This window comes from Prionailurus bengalensis, chromosome C2 (assembly GCF_016509475.1).
Source record: "Prionailurus bengalensis isolate Pbe53 chromosome C2, Fcat_Pben_1.1_paternal_pri, whole genome shotgun sequence".
NCBI classification, from domain to species: Eukaryota; Metazoa; Chordata; class Mammalia; order Carnivora; family Felidae; genus Prionailurus; species Prionailurus bengalensis.
The window spans coordinates 5,829,716-5,847,312 of record NC_057350.1 but is presented as its reverse complement, the minus strand read 5'-3'; positions in this window follow the sequence as shown (position 1 = coordinate 5,847,312).

Here is a 17,597-nt window from a genome sequence, read left to right as displayed (position 1 = left end):
CAGGTTGCTTTTCCTTTCCTGTCTCATCTAGATTCCCATTTTAGATCCTATAATAATAATAGCTGTCGTTCAGGATAGTTAATGCTAGCTGCTGTAACACACATCCCCACATCGCAATGGTTTACTGCACAAGAAGTATCTCACTTCTATGAAGTCTGATGAGCATTGTGTAGCTCCCCTGGGCAGCTCTCAACCCAGGATCCATCCCTGGGATCAGGGACTCAGGGACTCAGGGACTCAGGGTCCATCCCTTGGGTGACTCTGCTGTCTTGGTTCATTTGTTCTGAGAGAAAGAGCTTGAGGGATTACACCGTGTGCTGGTTTTCCATAGAAAATTGCCACAAAATGGGGGCTGGAAGCAACAGAAGTTTATTGTCTCTCAGTTCTGGAAGCTGGAGTCAGAAATCAACGTGTTGGCAGTCATGGTTCTTTCTGGAGACACTGAGGGAAAATCTGTTGCATGCTTCTCTCCTAGTGTCTTGTGCTTCTGGAAATCCTTGAGTTTCCTTGGCTTGTAGACACACAACTTCAATATCTGCCTTCACTTAGACCTCTCCTATATGCATCTGTGTGTCCTCTCTCTCTCTCTCTCTCTCTCTCTCTCTGTTTTCTCTTATAGGGGCACCTGTCAGGGTGCCTGGCTGGCTCAGTTGGTTGTCTGACTTCAGCTTAGATCATTATATCGCAGTTTGTGGGTTTGAGTCCTGTGTCAGGCTCTGTGCTGTCAGCTCAGAGTCTGGAGTCTGCTTCAGATTCTGTGTCTCCCTCTCTCTCCGTCCCTCCCCCATTCATGCTCACACACTCTCTTTCTCTCAAAAAAGTAAATAAACATTAAACAAATTTAAAAAAAGGACACCTGTCATTTGATTTAGGACCTACCCAAGACCTTTGACTTAATTGCACCTGTAAAGACCCCCTTTTTTTTTCCCAGACGAGGTCACCTTCCCAGGTTCCAGGGGCTAGAACTTGGATGTATCTTTTGGGGGACCACTACTCAACCTAGCACACACAGTTTGTTTTATTGTCGATCCTGGAGGCGCACAAAAATCTACCCACTTTCTACTGGTCAGAGCTAATCACTACAGCACAGCCTTAGCTCTGGGGGGGCCTGGGAAAGATGGTGTTCCAGTTTGTCGAGAGAAAAGAAATGGAGGTAGTGGGCACCTGGCCAGTCTCTGACAGCAGCTAACACTCAAGGGGCATTTCCTCAGTTCTCCAACTTTCAGATCAGTAAACAGAGGCACAGAGTCCTTTGAATGATTTCCCAAGGTTATTTGTTGGTGATGGAAGCACTGTTTTCATCTAAACTGACAGTTTTAAAGCCTGTCCCTTTGCCTCTGTATGACATGTCCTCTACTACACTGACCTCTGGCTGTTTGTCCTTGGGGGACACAATTGTTACCCTTCCCTGCATGTCCCCAAGCCTGGGGACTGACCTGGCTGGAGCCAAATGCTTTTCAGGTGCTGCCTTTCCTCAGAAATGCTTTTCCCTTCACTCTGGAAAGTCTCTCAGCCTTCTTTCCTTCACAGTGACTTGTTCAAGGACACTTCAATGGACACGATGAAGCAGCCAAAGTTGTTACCTGCCAGCCCAGTAACTGGATGGAACCTACTGGCAGGAAGGACAATGCAGATGTCCCAAGTTGATTGAAGTAAATGCTGACAAGTTCATTTGCCAAAGAAGAGCTGGCAAGTGTAGCCTGGTGAGTGGCCCGCAAGCACAATTATTGACTTTTGAGCTAGAGGATACTGAACATTTATTTCTGCTTTGGCCGCCCACAGGACTGCATGTCGGCAGCTTAGCATAACCTACATCAAGCTGCAAAACATCAATTGGCCGCTTGTTTGAAGTGGATCCAAACTACCTCGTCTGAATAGAGAACACAGCATATTTGTAAGCAAGAAGGCCTTGGATTCACTGCGTGTGGGGAGGAAGGGATCAGGGTTACTTTCCTTTCCCTGTTGCCCCTTCTGTTCTGGAAAATTTTCTGTTGGCTTGCAGAAGTCTAAGAGGGAAAAGATGCTTGTGTAATTTTGGATTTCATTACTGGTTATTGATCCAGATCTGTCTTGTATAGAGAGCAGAAAACAATATTTTTGTGAAGAAAATGAAGTCTAGGAGAAGAGTGAGGCTGGAGGAAGGGTAAGGAGAAGGAAGAAGGGAACCAAAGAAAGGGAGAGACGCAAGAAGGGAAGAAAAAAAAGAACAAATAAGCAGGAGGAAAGATTTCTCTCTAGCTTAGTTTTGTGGTAAGAGAAAAATGTTTCTCACAAAAAAAGGAACAAATAAGCAGGAGGAAAGATTTCTCTCTAGCTTGGTTTTGCGGTCAGAGAAAATGTTTCTCACCAAGCCCTTGGCTGGTGCATAGTCAGGAGATATCCATGGCTGCTAAAAGTTCTGTGAATTCTCTCTCAGTGTTTGCAGAGGCAGTAGATTTCATTATAGGAGCTGGAGACTTAAGGCCAACCCATGAATGTGTGGGGCACCTGAGGGTGTGAGTTGGCACGAGTTCACTTTGCACCTGCTGTGTAAGAAGCACGGTACCAATTCCACAGGGGCACAGAGCGAATGATGCAATTAGGCACAAATCATTCTTGCAGGTTTGCTTTGGTTAGGCACAATGTTCAGGCATGACCATCTGTCTGCAAGGAGCTTGATTTTTAATGGAGGTGATAGACATGCCCACAAATAAGATAAAATGTCAAGTTCTTTGGCAGACAGAGGAAGAATGGAAGGGGGTGAGATCAATGTCAACAAGAGATTACGTCAGGGGAAGTGTGAGTCTTGAAGATAGCATAGAACTTAAACATGTGGGGATAGGGAAAAGGGCATTCTTGGAGGGAATGATACAGCGGCAAGAAAGCTTGTTTGGCAGAATAGTAGCTCTTATTATTTGGGGAAAGTGCAGGGAGCTTTGAGTGATGCGGTAGAATGAAAGCCTGGAGAGGTAGGTTAAGGCCAGGCCAGATTAGAGATAGCCATCGTGGCATAGACAGCAAGTAACTTACCAGCCTGTCTTCTCCTTGGCCTGGAAACACAGTCAGTTTACACTTCCCAGCTTTCCTCACAATTGTATGTGACCATGTGACATGAGAATCCCAACCAATGAAACAGGGGCAGAAGGCATCTGCCAGAAAAGAGTAGACACCATGGTGGGTGAGCCTGTGCAACTGCACCTCCACTTCTCATCATGCCGGTTGCCACCACCATCGCCATTACCGTCATCTCCATCCTCATCATCCCCAACACTGTCAGACTCACAGTTACCTTCACTACTATCCTGATGCCATTACTACTGCCATAGTGCACATGCCATGCCAGGTGTTATTCGAAGTATTCTTACATCTTATATGTCTCATTAACCCTGCCATAGACCCTGTGACATGTACTATGATAAACTCAATTTTGAAGACATCTTTAAAACCACTGGTTGTGTTCTAGATTTCAGGGATTTTAGTGCATTTATGGTTTTGGATTTTTTGTGAAGTTAGTTCTTAAATCACAGTATTTAGGTCATGGTTTAGGCTTTATTTTCCTTTTTTTTTTTTTAATTTTTTTTTCAACGTTTATTTATTTTTGGGACAGAGAGAGACAGAGCATGAACGGGGGAGGGGCAGAGAGAGAGGGAGACACAGAATCAGAAACAGGCTCCAGGCTCTGAGCCATCAGCCCAGAGCCCGACGCGGGCCTCGAACTCACGGACTGCGAGATCGTGACCTGGCTGAAGTCGGACGCTTAACCGACTGCGCCACCCAGGCGCCCCCATTTTCCTTTTTTTTTAAATTAATGTTTATTTATTTTTAAGAGAAAGAGAGAGACAGAGTGCGAGCAGGGAAGGGGCAGAAATAGGGAGACACAGAATCCAAAGCAGGCTCCAGGCTGTGAGCTGTCAGCACAGAGCCCGATGCAGGGCTCAAACCAACGCGCTGTGAGATCATGACCCGGGCAGAAGTTGGATGCTTAACCGACTGAGCCACCCAGGCACCCTTAAGCTTTGTTTTCCTAATCATGTTTGCCATGAGTCTTTTAGTTAATTTTGAATAGTATACCAGGGTTTTCAAAGATAAGCACATTCAGCTGCAGATAGAAGGGTTTCCCAGCAAAGTGCTACAGCATATAAATGTTTAGTGTCATGTGACTTTTTAAAACGTGAGCAGTAACAGCCATTGCCTTGATAACTGTCTTTCACTATTATGACTCTTGCTCTGTTGATGAAATTATATAGGACAGAACAAAATGGACATTTTGTTTGAGAAATAAAATTAGCTGTTTAGAAACTTAACCTATGGTGGAAGAGAAAATTGATGGAGATGATTTTTGAAACAAAATGTTCTGATCTGAGTGCTGAATCCCTCCGCTACCTCCATTAATTCCTTCCACCTCTCTACGACTACCATCATTTACTGACTTTGATCTTCATCCATGCCATGACCCGTGTCTCTAGTCTCTACTTTCCTTCCAGCTGCCTCCATTTCATCTTCACTTTCTTTTCAGCTTCTGCCCCTATCTCAGTCACTTCTCATGATACACATGCCCTTGCTCTCTTGATTCATTGTCTGTAGTTTTTAGTTAAATTTCACTTTCAAAAATGTTACAAAGTTCCACTAGGCTTATAACAAAAACAATGCTCTGACTTACCCTTTCCATCCCCATGTCCTGTTTCCCAGAGGAAACTCTTTGAGTGTTTTCAGATATTTCTTTGAGCATTACCTCTCTATTTCTAAAACATGCTTACATAACTCTTAATATTTCAGTTTCAGATGTTTCATGGACTTCCTAAATTGAATGTAAGCATTTACCTCCCTCTCAATCTTCCCCTTCTATTTTCTCAATATAATTATGTTTTAACCAGGTTTGATATTGTCATTATTACGTCTGTGTTAATACAGTCTTAGCGGAGTCACTTAATGTGCCGTCCATTGCATTTGCTTTCCTCAGAGTTAAAAATTATCTTTTTTTTTGCTTAGGTTTTATGTACTTACCACTATTTCAAGCTCAAAATTTCCACCCAATTTTATCTGTCCTCAATATCTTCAAATACTTCAAATAGTCTGGATTTTCCTTCATTATTTCCTTCTGACATATTCCTCCATCCTCTTCTTCATTAGGACTACAGCACAGCTTTCATCCTGGAGTGTCTATCTATCTATCCTGCAGGCAGTCACTTAACCTGTCTTCTGAATTAAAGTTCTCATCTTCTGGTTCTCATATGTTCCTCTTTCTTGGTTAACTTCTTTTTTTAAATGTTTATTTATTTATTTTGAGGAAGAGAGAGAACTGGGGGGCGGGGCAGAAAGAGAGGGAGAGACAGAATCCCAACCAGGCTCCATGCTGTCCGTGCAGAGCCCGACACGGGGCTTGAGTTCACGACCCGTGAGATCATGACCTGCACTGAAACCAAGAGTCCATCATTTAACTGCCTGAGCCACCCAGGTGCCTCTCTTGGTTAACTGCTTCATGTTGATGGGACAGATCTTTGGGTTCCTACTAAGAAAGAGTACCTGGAAGGTATATTTTTTTGAGATCCTGAATTTTTGAAGATATGTTTTTCTTAACTTTTACAATTGAATGGCAGTTTGGCTAGGTATAAAAATTTAGGTAGTGAATAATTACCTTCTGATTTCTTATATTGCATCCCCCCCCCCAGCTTCACTGATGCATAATTTATAGATAATAACATTTATTTCTCAAAAGTATATATTTTTATGATTTTGGTAATTATATGTAATTGTGTAACCACAACTACAATCAAGATGTAGAGCGGGGTACCTGGCTGTCTCAGTCAGTGAAGCGTCTGACTCTTGATCTTAGCACAGGTCTTGATCTCACAGTGAGTTTAAGCTCCACACTGGGATCCGTGCTGGGTGTGAGGCTTACTTAAAAAAAAAAAGATATAGAATAGTTCTATCACTCTAAAAATTTACTCATCTATGGCCAGTCCTCAGGCAACTACTGCTCTGGTTTGTGTCACTATAGTTTTATCTTTTCCAAAATTTCATATAAATGGAATCATACAGTTTATAGACTTCTGTGTTTGTCCTTTTTCACTTAGCATGTTTTTGAGACTATATTGTTATATGTATTGATATTTTATTCCTTTTATGCCTGAAAAGTATCCCATAGTATAAATGTACTGCAATTTGTCTCTTCACTAGTTGGACATTTGGTTTGTATCAGTTTTAGGATTTTATTTGTCATTCTGCAACAAACATTTGCATACAAGTCTTTGTGTGCACATATGTTTCTATTTCATTTCTTTCTCTGTGAGTGTGTGGAATTTCTGGGTTACATGGCAGGTTTGTGGTTAGATTGATGAGAAATAAACAAACTGTTTTCCAAAGAGGCTGTGCTGTTTCACATTCCCACCAGCAGTGTTGGGCTATTTGGCTAATTTCATATCTTTGTCAACACTTGGTATTGCTTCTTAAGGTTTTTAAAGATGTTCTTTATTATATTACCATCTCCACTGTTCCTAAAGAGAAATCACATACCATTCTGATTTCCTATTTTTATCAGTGTCTTAATTTTTTTGTTATTTATTAAGCTTTTATTTTAATTCCAGTATAGGAAACGTACAGTGTTATATTAGTTTCAGGTGTACAGTGTGTGATTCATCACTTCCATACAACACCCAGGGCTCATCACAACAAGTGCACTCCTTCATCCCCTTTATCTATTTCACGCATCTCCCCCATCGCCCTCCCCTCTAGTAACCCTCAGTTTGTTCTCAGTAGTTAAGTGTCTATTTCTTGGTTTCTCTCTCTCTTTTTCCTTTGCTCATTTGTTTTGTTTCTTAAATTCCAGACATCAGTGAAATCATATGGTATTTGTCTTTCCCTGACTAGCTTATTTTGCTTAGCATAATACACTCTAGCTCCATCTATGTCATTGCAAGTGGCAAGATTTGCCCCAGAAGCTTTGAGGTTCTTCTCTGTATCCCAGTTTTCTGAAAATTTATAGTGATGTGCTTTGAGACAAGTGCTTTTCATCCTTTTGTACTGGTTATTTAAAACAGACTTTCCAACTGAAGCCTCATTTCCTTTAGTTTCTGGAAATTTTCCTAAATTATTATTTTTTAAAAATAATTTATTACCTGGCACAAAAACAGACACATAGACCAATGGAATAGAATAGAAACCCCAGAACTAGACCCACAAATGTATGGCCAACTAATCTTTGACAAAGCAGGAAAGAACATCCAATGGAAAAAAGACAGTCTCTTTAACAAATGGTGCTGGGAGAAGTGGACAGCAGCATGTAGAAGATTGAAACTAGACCACTTTCTCACACCATTCACAAAAATAAACTCAAAATGGATAAAGGACCTGAATGTGAGACAGGAAACCATCAAAACCCTAGAGGAGAAAGCAGGAAAAGACCTCTCTGACCTCAGCCGTAGCAATTTCTTACTTGACATATCCCCAAAGGCAAGGGAATTAAAAGCAAAAATGAACTACTGGGACCTTATGAAGATAAAAAGCTTCTGCACAGTCAAGGAAACAACCAACAAAACTAAAAGGCAACCAACGGAATGGGAAAAGGTATTTGCAAATTACGTATCAGACAAAGGGCTAGTATCCAAAATCTATAAAGAGCTCACCAAACTCCACACCCGAAAAACAAATAACCCAGTGAAGAAATGGGCAGAAAACATGAATAGACACTTCTCTAAAGAAAACATCCGGATGGCCAACAGGCACATGAAAAGATGCTCAATGTGGCTCCTCATCAGGGAAATACAAATCAAAACCACACTCAGATACCACCTCATGCCAGAGTGGCCAAAATGAACAAATCAGGAGACTATAGATGCTGGTGAGGATGTGGAGAAACGGGAACCCTCTTGCACTGTTGGTGGGAATGCAAATTGGTGCAGCCGCTCTGGAAAACAGTATGGAGGTTCCTCAAAAAATTTAAAATAGACCTACCCTATGACCCAGCAAGAGCACTGCTAGGAATGTACCCAAGGGATACAGGAAGGCTGATGCATAGGGGCACTTGGACCCCAAGGTTTATAGCAGCACTTTCAACAATAGCCAAATTATGGAAAGAGCCTAAATGTCCATCAACTGATGAATGGATAAAGAAATTGTAGTTTATATACACAATGGAGTACTACGTGGCAATGAGAAAGAAGGAAATATGGCCCTTTGTAGCAACATGGATGGAACTGGAGAGTGTTATGCTAAGTGAAATAAGCCATACAGAGAAAGACAGATACCATATGTTTTCACTCCTATGTGGATCCTGAGAAACTTAACAGAAACCCATGGGGGAGGGGAAGAAAAAAAAAGGAGGTTAGAGTGGGAAAGAGCCAAAGCATAAGAGACTCTTAAAAACTGAGAACAAACTGAGGGTTTATGGGGAGTGGGAGGGAGGGGAGGGTGGGTGATGGGTATTGAGGAGGGCACCTTTTGGGATGAGCACTGGGTGTTGTATGGAAACCAATTTGACAATAAATTTCATATATTGAAAAAAATAAAAAAAATTAAAAAAAACCCTGAGAACAAACTGATGGTTGATGGGGGGTGGGAGGGAGGGGAGGATGGGTGATGGGTATTGAAAAAAAAATTTATTCCCTTCTATTTTTCCCTGAACTCATTTTTTTTAAAACCTCCATTGTTTGGATGTTGGCTTTCTACACCAATCCTTTCATTGTTTTTACTTTTCTTTCCTATTTTCCATCTCCTTATCATTTTGTCTTACTAGCTGGGAGATTTGCTTTCAACTTTGTCTTCAATACTTCTATTGTGCTTTCCATTTTGATCTCACATTTTCAATTTCCAAGATCTATTTGTTTCTTGAATGTAATTGTTTTTTAATCACATTATACTGTTGATTTGTTATTACAGTATATACCCATATTTATCAGAATATTAATTGTAGTTTCCCTCACCCCACACCCCCAAGATAGATTATTCCTCTTGCATCATTTTTGTTTCTTTTTTCCTATTTATTTTGGAATTTGCTTTTCCTTTCATACTAGCTCAGGGATTCTTCACAGGGCAGGTGTGAGCAGAGAAGGAGGAGGAGGGGAAGGAGGAGGAAGAAGAGGAGAAGGAGGAGGAGGATTTTACTCTCAGGACATATTTGACAATATCTGGAGATATTTTCGGTTGTCACAGCTGGAGAGAGGGTGTTACCCCCTCTAGTGAGTAGAAGCCAGGGATGTTGCTAAGCATTTTACAGTGCACAGGATGCCCACCCCCTACCCCATGACAAAGAATTATCCAGCCTCTGGGGTGCCTTGGTGGCTCAGTTGGTTAAGCATCCAACTTTGGTTCAGGTCATGATCACACAATTTGTGAGTTTGAGCCCCGAATGGGACTACCTGCTGTCAGCAGAGAGCCAACTGTCCCCCTCTGTCTCTGCCCCTCTCCTGCCTGTCCTCTCTGTCAAAAATAAAATAAACATTAAAAAAAGAGAATTATTCAGCCCCAAATGTCAATGGTGCAGAGGTTGAGAACTCCTGTGTTGCTGGATGCTTTTGTCAGATGTCTGCTGGTCCTTGGCTGTCAGTTCATATTTAAAGTGCAACGCAGTAAAAAGTATCTCTTGGCAGAGCTTGCTGACTGATGGATCTAACATAGAGAAATGTGGCTGGGTCTTTCATTGCTGTGTGTAGGTCATTGTCAGAGCTAAAGAGAAATCCTTAACTCTCCCCAGTATGAATGTGTAGGAAGAAGACAACAGGCATTACAGCCCGTGTGCTCCCAGCTGAGGAGAGAGAGGGGCCAGGGGTCTCCCCAATGAGTGTGTAAACTTATTTCATTCTCATGCTTCGGTCCATTCCTTGACCTCAGCTCTGTGTACGCTGCCTTGTTGCCTCTGTCTCAGTCTCTCCAGAGAATAAACCATCACCTTCCTTTAGGTCCAGGAGTATAACTCAGGTTATTATGTCCCTTCATAGACTTTCAATCGGTATCTTGATTTTGGTGATACCCAGAGACTCCCGTTTTGAGCTCTCACCTCAGCCCATCTTCCCTGGGGCTCACCTGCTCTTTCATAGTTGACTCCACTGCTTCTACACAGCAGCTGCCATGCACCCTGTGAGCTCTGCTTAAACACCCACCTTAACTGCCAGCCATTCCTTAAATTCTTAGCAGATGACCCCGCCTCCCACCTGACTTCTCAGACAGAAGCCATTCCGACGTAAACCCCTGACTCCACTCCCCTCATGGGCAACCTCGCCTCTCTCTCTTAGCTGCACCTCGCCTCTCTCTCCTATATACGAAGACATACCTATTCCCTTGGAAAGGTGCACCATTGCCCCTGTGCGGGATCAACCCGTTCAGGTCTCTTAGGAAAGGTGCCCACCCTTTCCCTCTTTTCTTGAATCCTTAATTTCTCCCTCATTGTAGTCTCCCTTTTCTCTGAGATGATATGGTTAGGTCTTTAAAAACAAAATCATCCCATGACCCCAATATTTCCCAAGACTCCTATCTTTCCTCTCACGGCCAAATTTCTTTTTACAAGTTATCTACACCTCTCGAAAGCATTTTGCCAACTGGCATGTGTGGACTGGCCCTCACTTCTGTCCTTCCGCATCACTGGTGATAGTCTCGCCCTGCACCTTGGAAGATGACCCCATGCTTCCCCCTCTTGCCACTGCCCCTTCTTTTGATGATCTCTTCTGTCCTCTCTACTGGCTCTTCCTCTTGCACTAGCACTAACAGCTACACTAACACTATGATTGACTCCAGGATAATGTTATTTATACCCATGGCTTCTCTCAGTTGGCTTTCAAATTTCCATCACCGGCTTCCTGGTTTTAAGTGCTCAGGCTTGGGGTTCCTGGATAGCTCAGTTGGTTAAGTGTCTGACTCTTGGTTTCAGCTCAGGTCATGATCTTGTGGTTCCGTGAGTTCAAGCCCCATGTCGGGCTCTGTGCTGGCAACATGGCACCTCCTTGGGATTCTCTCTTTCCTTCTCTCTCTCTCTCTCTCTGCCCCTCCACCACTTGTGCTATCTCAATCTCTCTCTAAATAAATAAACTTAAAGAAAATAAATGCTCCGGTTCCATGCAAGGCACATGTAAGAGAAATAACCCTTTGGTTTTAGATTATGTGGAGGCAGGAAAGATGGTGGCCAAAATATTGCTGTAATGGCTCAATACATATGGGCAGAGAACACCAGGCCACCAAGTGTGGGAAGCAGCCTCCCACCTCAGCTGAAGAGCCAGCATCTCTGCTCTTCTTCCACGTTCAATCCTACTTTGTCTTAATTTGGGACCTTTTTTTCGCACCTAAACTATTCACATACTTCTGTTTCCCAAATTACCCTGAAATTACTTTTTGTTGTCCATCTGTAGCTAGACAAAAGAAATACAGTGTTTCATGCTTTTTAAGTTCAAAATGAAAGCATAATTTTGTTTATTCCGTGACTTGGAGCACAAAGGAGAGAGGCAAACCTTCTGTGAAACCCACAGTCGCGCACACACTCATTATGTTGACCCTGGTTTTGATTCTTGTGGCTCAGGTTCTTGGCTCTGGCTTGTCCTCCAATCACCTGGGGAGCTTGTGAGGAACACCATTGTTCAAGCTCCACCCCAGACCAATTATAAGCCTTGGGCATCAGTACTTTTGGTTGGGTTTTTTCTTCTTTGCCCATCTTTTATTTCTCTTTTGGCTGGCACTCAAATATTACTGTAGAGGCTTTCAAATGTTAGTGTATGTAGAATCACCTGGAGCACTTATTAATCCAGAGTTCTGAGCCTCACCCTCGGAGTTTCTGATTCAGTACATCTTGGTGGGGTCCAAGAATTTGCATTTCTAACAAATTCCCAGGTGATGCTGCTGCTGGTCTGGGGATGGCACTTTAAGGACCACTGCCTTACTCCACCTAAGAGATTAGTTTTTTGGAGACTGCTTCTCAGAGTTAGAGTGGTCTCCATGTTGGCATTAAAAGTCCCACATCTTGGGAAAGCCCTCAGTCTCAAGAAAACTGAGACAGTTGGTCACCAAAAAGATATGTCCCCAATCCTAATCTATACAGCCTGTGAAAGTGATCTCGGGGAGAGAAAGGGGGGTCTTTGTAGGTGTAAGTAAGAATAATCTTGAGACGAGGACATCATATTGGATTATCTGCCTAGGCCCCAAAGCCCATGACAAGTGTCTTTAAAATAATGAGGTGCAGGGAGATTGCAGACAGAAGAGGAGAAGGCCATGTGGCCACAGAGGCAGAGAGTGGAGCAATCAGCCACAAGCCAAGGAACGTCTGGAACTACCAGAAGCTGGAAGAGGCAAGGAACAGATTCTCCCTTGGAGCCTTCTCCAGCAGGAGGGAGTGTGGACCTGTTGGCTCCTTGATTTTGGACTTCTCCAGAACTGTGAGAGAATACATTTCTCTTGTGTATCAGCTTTGTGTAAAGTTCGTGGTCCTTTATTACAGTTGTCACAGGAATTAATAGAGTCTCCCTAAGCACTGCTCTTCTATTGGGGGTGTTTCTTGTTTCTCCTGCTTATGAAAAGTGAGCTATTCTGAAAATACATTGTATCCACAAAGACTGGCGGATTGACTAATGAGTCTGTAAAATGCTTCCCAGAAAGAACAGGCTAGAAGCCAATGGATTGCAGCTAACCTGATATATTAAAAAGTTCTGAAGATTATCTATAGTAGGCCATTAAGCAGTAAATGATGTAAATAGAAAATCTATTAATATTAAATGTGCCACTTTGTTATGCAAGATACGGCAGCCCAACAATTGTGGGCGTCCTGTCAGAAACGTTCTGGAGCATTTGTGCTCTGGGAGCAAAAAACAGAGCACGTGGAGAAACCTGGAGAGTGCTAGCACGTGCTTGACCAGTGGGAAAGGACTTGAGCCCTGGAGTCAGAGATGGATGCTTTTTTGTGATCTGGGAAGGTATTCGTACCTTTCCACCATTAGACTATACGGAGACAGAGCAGAGCCCAGGTGAGAGATCTGGGCCACTCCCTGTCACCTCGTGTCACTTCTAGGGCCTTTGTCCCAAATACTTGGAAGAGGAAGGTTAAGATGCATATAGAAAGCTCCAGGAATGGCAGGTCTTCTGGCAATGGTCTTTGGATTCCATGCCTTGGGCTGGCCCTGCCCTGGAAACCAGGCGTGGATCTGTGTGGGGCCCTCTGGCTGGCATACTGTTTTCTCCATTTCTTCTGGTTGTTCCACTGGCTGCCTCTGAGGGGTCTCTGGCTCCTACATCCTTGCTGAGGTCTGAGTCGTGGTTTTCCTGATATTCAACTTCTGTACTATCCTGTGAACTTACCACTGTATGAACTGCCTTGTCCGGGTTGCATGTACTGTGATGTGTTACACTTTTTCTTTGTCTATTTTTCTAAAGATGTTCATCAGTTGTCTCATGTCCACTCTTCTGCACACTGAGATTACTGATTAAGGACAACAATCAGGCCACCCGCGTTTTCTCACTGTCAAAACACCCAGATTCGGCACCAGGGAACAGTCGTATTTTGTCTGGTAGAGATGTATTCATAGTTCCTTGCCATTTTTTTTTTTTTTTTTTTTTTACTATTACTTAATCTGGCTCAGTCGTGATTTGAATGGAGCTGCCTGCATGGGCCTCAAAAGGTGGCTGAATGTTCTAGAACGCAAAGAGAAGGGATCAACACAGCAGGCCTGGGAGAGGGTGATGGGGCCACCAGCACAGCTCAATACCTTGTTTCTTTGCAAACATTCAGTGACAGTTTGCTGAATGAACTCTGCCTAAGGGAATTAGCAGCGTCTAACACGTTGTAACAGCAGAATACTTTGTGGGTGTTTCTTGCATCCAGAGAGAATCTGTTTTGAAACTCTGCGATGGCTGTTTTTATGGGTCTGACTTCGTTTCTGAGACTGCAGAGGAGAAATTCTAAGTTACACTTAATGTCATGTTCAGCCCAAGACACGACCAGCCCAAAGGTCCAAAGTGTGTTTGAAAGCTGGTGTGCTCGCCTAAAAATTCACATGGATGTCCATTCTATTCTCCAGTGTTTGCGTTGTAAATTGCCCACCAAGGAATGTAACCAGTCTTTACGGGAGACATGTCATTGGTATTTCACTACTTTATTTCCAATTCCTCCTGAATCCTGGGGTTCAACTTCCTCCTGCAGAGCCCTCAAACATGATTGGCCCAGAGCATAACTGTAAGCGATTGTGTTGAAATAGTGATTTTAAAGAGGATGTGATTAACATAGTTTGTACTGTGTAAAGATGTAAGGTCCAATACTCCGTTCTCCCAGCTAACTCCACAGCTAGCTTTGCAGCATGAACTTACAGAAACTGTAAAGTGCTTATCGCTAAAAATAGAAGCAATTTGTCCAGATACAATAGGGTAGTGTGACAGGCTTTGCAGCCTTTTCCTCCTTTTTTTTTTTTTTTTTTTTAACAAAAAAGAATTGTTAGTAAGCTACTGTGCTCTGGGTTTTAATTCACAGGTTTGCTATTGAAGTTTTTAATTTGGGAAGGCTAACATAAAAAAAAAATGCGTGGCTTGCAAAAGTATCAGTAATTTAGATGATGTTTTCTTTGGGATTTATTTGCACGTTTCATCGAGAGTTTGCAATATGGGAAAGAGAGGATGACCGTTTTTGAATGTTGTGGAAGTCATTCGACACAAAGGCTCTAAACTGGCAAAACAAAATAGAACAAATTATCTCCCATCAAGGGGAAGACCATTATTTGAAATACTAATACTCCTGTGTCAGTCACTTTGGCAAAAAGTTAGAAAAACTCGTATGGTGGTTCCTTGTAAATGTTGAATGGAATTGTTAGGCATTTTATCACCAAGTCCCAAATCCAAGGTGAATTTTGTAAAATGAACTTCTTGTGCTAAAAAAGAAGAAGTGTATCCAAGGGTAGCCAGGCTTCCTGCTGATAAATGCTGGCCGCATTCTCTTAGCTATTATTCTACCTCTACTTCTGAGCTACTTCTGTAAGCTTGCGGAATGTCTTTGAAACTTGGATGCATAAGCCAGCGTCATGTAAATGAAATGAAGCTCAGGAAAAAGTTTCATCCTGGTTTTAGCGCTCTCAATAAACACTGAAAAACAGATTTTAAAAAATAAGTTCCGACCTTGAGGAGTCATGATGGCATGTGGTGGGATAAAACTAAATAGAAATAGTACCTAAAAATTACATAAGCCTGCAGACTCTGTCCTTGGTTTTAAAAGTGCCTGTGGGCTTCCATGCACTCACTTTCTTTTTTATTTTTTCTCTTTAAATCTTTTTTTAAATACGAAATTTATTGTCAAATTGGTTTCCATACAACACCCAGTGCTCATCCCAGCAGGTGCCCTCCTCGATACCCATCACCCACCCTCCCCCTCCCTCCCATCCCCATCAACCCTCAGTTTGTTCTCAGTTTTTAAGAGTCTCTTATGTTTTGGCTCCCTCCCTCTCTAACTTTTTTTTTTCCTTCCCCTCCCCCATGGGTTTCTGTTAAGTTTCTCAGGATCCACATAAGAGTGAAAACATACGGTATCTGTCTTTCTCTGTATGACTTATTTCACTTAGCATCACACTCTCCAGTTCCATCCACGTTGCTACAAAAGGCCATATTTCATTCTTTCTCATTGCCATTGCCACGTAGTACTCCATTGTGTGTATAAACCACAATTTCTTTATCCATTCATCAGTTGATGGATATTTAGGCTTTTTCCATAATTTGGCTATTGTTGAAAGTGCTGCTATCAACATTGGGGTCCAAGTGCCCCTATGCATCAGCCTTCCTGTATCCCTTGGGTACATTCCTAGCAGTGTTCTTGCTGGGTCATAGGGTAGATCTATTCTTAATTTTTTGAGGAACCTCCACACTGTTTTCCAGAGCGGCTGCACCAGTTTGCATTCCCACCAGCGTGCAAGAGGGTTCCCGTGTCTCCACATCCTCACCAGCATCTATAGTCTCCTGATTTGTTCATTTTGGCCATTCTGACTGGCGTGAGGTGATATCTGAGTGTGGTTTTGATTTGTATTTCCCTGATGAGGAGCCACAGTGAGCATCTTTTCATGTGCCTGTTGGCCATCTGGATGTCTTCTTTCTATGCACTCACTTTAAAGAAACTTTCTGGAAAATAAGATAAAAAAGAGAGGGAGGCAAACCATAAGAGACTCTTAAATACAGAGAACAAACTGAGGGTTGCTCTAGGGGAGATGGGTGGAGGGGTGGGCTAAATGAGTAATGGGCATTAAGGAGGGTACTGGTTGGGATGAGCATTGGGTGTTACATGTAAGTGATGAATACTAAATTCTAGTCCTGAAATCAAAATATTAACAAATCAAGCAATAAAAAGTAAAGTTACACACAAACACACACACACACACACACACAAGAATTGGTTTGCCAGTGTCTACAAAATAACTTGCTGCAACTTGAGCATCTCATTCAATCTATAGGTTGAATTAAAAATAGGTGGCATCTTGACGACAGTGGGTCTTATCCATGAACATGGACTATTTCTCAGTTTAGTTCTTCTTTGACTTCATTTATCAGAGTTTTGTAGTTTTCCTTATATCGATCTTGCACATATTATGTTCAATTTTTACCTAACCATTTCCATTTCTGGGTGCTAATGTAAATGATATTGGGTTATTTATTTCAAATCCCACTTGTTCAATGCTAGTTCACAGGAAATCACTTGACTAATATATATTAAACGGGCATCCTGCAACTTTGCTGTAATTAATTATGTAATAGTCTCAGGATTTTTTTTTTTGTCGATTCTTTTCGAATTTCCACATAGATGATCATGTCATCTAAGAATAATAAGGGTTTATTTTTTCCTTCTTAAAAAAATAAAGAAACTTTCTGGTAAGAAACCAAGTTTCATCAAAAAAAGTGGCACTTCTAAGTGTCTCAGAGTGAAGTTCCTCTGAGGAGGAAGACGTTTCTGTGAATGTGTGATTAAATCAGAAAGCCCCATTTGCAGAGGTGTCTGTCATGCCTTCCATTGTCTGACTCTCCAAGTGCCATCCAACCAACTTGGACATTTCCAAGCATCCACAGAATACTTCTCCACTGAGTTTGCACAGATTGTCACCCCTGACTCCACAGGTATAGACCGCCATCAGGCAAACACGCAGCATGTTTAACTGTCAAGTCTGGGTCAAGGGGAGACTGTGGCACCATGGGCACTACTCAAGTATCCGTGTTGCATTTTTCAAGTTGTCCCCAGAAGTTTCTTCTGTCAGTAATGATGTTTAATGGATAAGTTGAGCTGTCAAGTTGTGTTGGACGTTCTTATTTGCTTCTTTTTTTGAAACGTGCTGACCTGACGTTTTCCATCTTGAATTTCAAGAGCCAGGTGGATTTTTTTTTTTTAGAAGTTAAAATTCTGTAAGCGTGTAGGTGATCTTTAGCTGGGGCTCACAAAGAAAATAGGAAAGCGTTTATGAAAGAGAGACTTTTCAAAGAATGTTATTTCTATACTTTTATTTTTAACAGTTTGAGCAGACATTTAAAAAGACTGTTTCATGTCAGCAAGGAAGCTTACAGAAAAAAACTTTTCTTAAAAATCAGAACTTTCCTCAAAATCCCAGAAAAAAACACTGCATTTCCACATCAGGCAGCAAACTCAGGAGTGGAGATCAAGTACATGGGAGAGTATATGGGGCTGGCCTGCGTTC